This window comes from Manacus vitellinus, unplaced genomic scaffold (genome assembly GCF_001715985.3).
Source record: "Manacus vitellinus isolate BGI_N305 unplaced genomic scaffold, ASM171598v3 scaffold_27_pilon, whole genome shotgun sequence".
In the NCBI taxonomy this organism is placed as follows: Eukaryota; Metazoa; Chordata; class Aves; order Passeriformes; family Pipridae; genus Manacus; species Manacus vitellinus.
This window is the reverse complement of record NW_021940039.1, coordinates 3,375,530-3,380,765: the sequence shown is the minus strand read 5'-3', so window position 1 is coordinate 3,380,765 and position 5,236 is coordinate 3,375,530.

The window sequence follows — 5,236 nt, the reverse complement described above, 5'->3', positions numbered from 1 at the left end:
ATACGTTTTGCTTGGTGGCACCGATCTGGCCACTTAATTTCTGTGCATCCCCCGTGCTGACAGAGATGGAGTGTGGTGTCAGCGGAGTGTTTTGAAACCCTTAAGAGAAGGGCTGTGATCCCGGCCCTCTCCGTGCCTCGCTTTTGCGGCGAGGAGGGGCTCTACAAATAAATACAGACAGATGAGCTCTTTCGCTGGTAATTTGTCACTTCATAATTGCCAAAGAAAAGCAGGTTAGTTTTCTCCTCCTGACCTCTCTCAAGTAGCCTTTTCACCCCAGCTGGCCCCGGGGCCGGGGTCGGGGTCCCGCCGTGCCCCCTCGGGGCAGCCCCCGCCCGCGCTGGGGCCGCAAAGGGCACCTTGGCCTTCTGCGGCACGTTTTCCAAGCGACATTCCCATGGGTGTCCCCATGGCATCACCAAGCCGCAGCGACACCCACCCCCAGGCATGTCCCAGGGTACCCTCGCCACCTCGCCCCTGTGTGGGTGGAAATGGGAGCAGCTGGGAGCACTGGGAGAGCTCGGAGGACCTGGATTTCAGGGTCATGCTCTGTTTCAAATAGAATTTGGGAGTTCGAGCAGTGGGGACACTCTGTAAGATCCAGCCGATCCTTTCCCTTGCCCCTGTGCTTTCCTCTCCATCCTTGGCTCCCCAGGGCGGGGTGGGAGTTGCACTCCAGCTTTTTCCAGGTGGGCCTTCGTTCTGGAAAGTCCTGGGCGGTTCGTCTGCTGGGAGCGAGCGTGGGTGAGCGGGGATGAGCAGGGCGGGAGGCTGCGGTTGCAGACGGGGGCGGGCGAGCGGCTCCGCCGAGCGGGGCTGACCCCCGGGGGATGCGGGGCCAGAGCCTCGGGGAGCCCCCGAGGGCCGGCGTGGCCCGTCCGAGCAAAGAGCAAAGTGCTGCTGCCATCTCCCGACCGGAGCGAGCCCTGCCCGGGATGCCCTTCCCCTGCCAGGGATCCCGTTTCCCTTCCTGGGATGTCCACTCCCCCTCCCGGGATGCCCTTCCCCTGCCAGGGATCCCGCTTCCCTTCCTGGGATGTCCACTCCCCTTCCCGGGATGCCCACGCCCCTGTCCAGGTCCCATTTCCCTGCTCGGAGCAGCCCCGAGACTGGAAGGAAACAATATATACTATATATTTGACATCATTCTGGAAGCCTTCAAAGACCAGGAAGCAAAGCTCTCTCCCTCTCTTTGGTGCTCCGTGGTGCTCAACATCAGGTCCTTCTAAGCAGCTTTCTGACCCTGAAAGATGCTTTGCTATCAGTCACCCCCATCTCCTTCCCTCCTCCTTGCCCTGACTCTGAAATTTCTGTCCTGACTGAAATTTCTCGCTGAGGTGACTTGCACAGATCAACAGCCCAAACACTGTATCTGAAGTATTTTAGTTCATTTCCCCCTCAGAGCACCGGCTCTGCTCTTCCCTTGCGGTCTGACAAAGGGTTAACAAACTGCTTAAAGCAAAGCATTGCCTAAAACGAGGATCTTTCATTTCCAAAGAGCCTGAGATCCCAAGGCACAGGCGAGAAATACTGGCCACAAAAATTTTGCATCTCTCTCCCTTACAACACTGGCAGTGAAAACCTTGTTTGGCTTCACAGGCAAGATTTTCCATACCGTGCTCCAACGCAACTCAATTCCACTAAGCCCACATCTTGTTTTTCTTCTGACAAAGTGAGGTATGATTCTTGGCTCGGTGATTCTCTGCTGTGGAAGACTAAATGAAAAGATGCTTTTAAAGCTCATTCACTCAACACTCAACCCAAAACCCAAGGGGAGGGTCAAATGGAAATTCGCTGAAGTTATCAGCCAGGCTTTTTGCTGAATTTCTTTTATGGTGGGTATTAGGGTGAAGAGCATTAAATGAAGACACAAGTGTTTGCTGGGATGCTGTTAAAGGTAGAACAGCCTGATGAGTAAAGCAGCAAGGCCATTTAATTTATTTTCTTATAAAAAGCTTGTGTTTGAGTCACGGTGATTCCTGAGGACTCAGCTCTTGGTGTTCATTTGTCTGGACCTTTTAACTGATAACATAAAAGCACCCTGCCTTGTCATAAGAGCAGCCACGTCCTTCACAGGGTAGGATCTGCCTTGTGTGAGTTCACTGGACAGCTGGAGAGAGCCAGGAGGGAGGTGAGGGGATGGAGGGGGAATTGCCTGGCTCGAGGTTGGCCAGTAAGCCAGGGGAAGAGTGGGGAGAGCGTTCCCACCCTCCACAGCCTTCCACCATCCTCCTGCTTTGCTGCTTGGGAATTTTGCGGGCTGGAGTCTGTTCCTGGGGTTCCCTGTCTCTTCCTGGCTGCTCAGGGGGTTGCTTTCCACTCCTCCTGGTTGTGGTGGGTATGGCAAAGCCACCATCACTGGAAGGTGGAGGGGCCCTAAGGACACTGTGACACCAGGAGGGGCTGGAGGAGCTGCAGGGCTTCATCTCAAGGGCAGGGAAAATGATCTCCAATGTCCTGGAAGAGCCTGAGGGAGGGTTACACCACACACCACAGACAGAGGAAACCTTTGTCCCTGCACTGTCCCACCAGCCCAGAGTGAGGGAAAAGCCTTTCCTCAGCCCTGGAGTGGCAGTGAAATGGGCTCTGACCATGATGTGCCACAGCACAAGCAGAGAGGAATGGCACTGTCCTCTTGCCCTGGGTCTCTTGCCCCCCATCAGCCACCAGCCAGAGCCCATCATCCCTGCCCCATTCCTGTTCCATCCCAGCCCCATCCCTGCCCCATCCCTGTTCCATCCCAGCCCACGCAATACAGCCGAGCAGGGAGGCTGACAAGGTCAGGTTTGGAGGGAGGGCTGCTCCTGTGTGTCCATGGCCATCAACATCTGCCTCCCCTCCCAGCTCCCTGCCTGAGCACACACACCAGGACGTGGGTTCCTGGGCGATCCAAAGACATTACCTAATTCTCTGAAACTGGATCCTCCCGTCAGACTCCGGTTGGATGAGAAAAGCTTGCTCTGGCCTGTCTGTTCCTGCTCCAAAATTGTTTCCCTCCTCATGGCAAAGAATGCGCTGTGCCCCATTTCCTGCTGTCTGGAGGGTGGAGGTGGGTCCCCAAAGACCCCACGGATTAACCCCTGCCTTGAACGGTTTGGTCTTCATGTGCTGATAAATCTTGTTTCTTTTTAGGGAGCCAACTGCCCGTGCCATCTTTCTCTGCTGGAAATTCCCACCTCTCCTGCCCCTTGCCCCTTGGAAGAGACTCACTGACAGGAGATTCCTTCAAGCACATCAGAAGAGCTCACCATGAGTTTAAAAGCCAGACCAGCTCAGTTCAGCCAGTTTTTAGCTCTGACCTTACACGGCCCCATGTCCCACAGACCAGACTGTTCTGGTGACAGCAGAGAGAGTGAGGGTGCTCTCGGGGCCCAATTTGTGGCAACGAGCCAAGGATGAGCCACACGAAACATTCCCCCCTTGCAGAGCCATTTGTACATCCAGCTGGCTGTGGATTCACTGGTGCCCAATGTGGGATGCTCCCAGAGAAGAAAAATCTACAGGGGTGTGAGTGAGAGGGTGCAACAGGGGCTTGGACCCTGCAGGCAGGAGGAGGGCTTGGTGGGATTTAGGAGGAATACCCTCTCTATGGCTTGGTAGGGTGTGCACAGCCCGTTTCACCCTCCTTGCTGGGTTCTGGAGGCTCTCTGAGCATCTCAGCCTGCTGACAGGCAGGAGAAAGGCCGGCAGGAGACACAATTTGTGGCTGGTTATTTGCTGTTGTCACTCCAACCATTTCACCTTACGAGGCAATAAAGATGAAAGCCAATAATAAGCAGCCAGCCATCATTTGGAGGGAGGGGGGGGAAAGGCTGTAATTTACTGTGCCAGGGCTGCAGGGAGTCCATCTGAGGCCGGGGTTATTGACAGCAAGTCTAGATGGTTGGTTTCTCACAGTACTTACGTGCGCTCAGAGCAGTTGAGGGTGACATTTTTAAAATCTAAAAATATATAGCCGGTAGCAAACTTCCAGCAGCATGGAGGAGGAGGAGGAGGATTTATGCCCAGAACATTTTGAACTTTAAGGCAAGAGTGTTTGTAGAAAAGGTTTTAAAGGGGTTGCAAGAGGGGAGCAGGCCCTGGGCTGCTGCTTGGCTGGGGGTGTCACTGGGGATGGTGGGTTTTGCTGAGGGTCCTTGTCCAGGGCAGTGCTGTCACATCTTCCTGGGGGTGTAAATTAGGACCTGGGTGATCCTGCTCTGAGGTTCTTGTTCTGTAGCTGGACCAGGTGGTGGCTGAGAGTGAACCCAGCTATGGTAGGAGCAGACACGTGCCCTTTGGTCTGGAGCAGAAGACAAGGCTGTCACACAGCTCTGTGCAAACACAATAGAAATTAGGTTTTAAACCTCAAAGGAAGATGATTTGGATTCTCATTTTCTCCTGCTCAAAATCAGCAGTAACCTTGCTGAAAACAACACTTGCCCTGGGAGTACAAGGGCTTGATTCTGCAAATCTGGGGAACTCTATGATTAAGAGATGTCATAGACTCCTTCACAAGGAGATTCAATCCATCCTTCCCTTCAAGCCATCGTCCTGTGGGGGAGGGAGGAGGTGGTTTCAGGAAACACAACGAATGACTAATCTCTCTCCTGCCTCTGCCAAAGGAGAACAACCAGCCCCACGAGCACCCCTGCTGCTTGCAAGAGCTCTGGGATGTCAGCAGGGTTATGATTTATGGCAATCAATCCTTCAACCTTATTTATAGCAGCAGCTCTATGTGAGATTTCACACATGAAGATGGGATTTTTCTATGGCCTCACTCCTGCCAAAACTGTCTCTGGGCCTCCTCGCCTTCCTGGGGGCCTTTGCCTTGTCTCTGCCATGCCCATGTTGGGAGGTGCCTTTCCTACCCCGTTCCAACCCACTTTTTCCATCTTTATTGCCTCTATCAGAGCATGTTCTCACAGCCAGAGGTTTTCAGGCCTGTGGGAAGTGGATGAGATGGGAAGAGAAATGTTTACTCCTGCCCTGCAGTGCTGGGTAGACACAGGGCTTTCCTTCATACCAAGAGTGTGGGGCTGCATTTTTTTCTTAAAAATGTGATTTTCACCTCTGTAAAATGCCCTTTTTGACTGTACAAAATATTTTCCTGCTTGCCAGCTGTTGTTGTTTGGTATCTTTTCCATCCTGCTGGTATTTTGCCTGTTTGTCCTGCTGCTCCTGGGTGTCTTGGTGTCCACTGGTCCACGCAGGCTGGCACTGGTTTCCAGGACCTCAGGATCTCCCAGTCATCTGG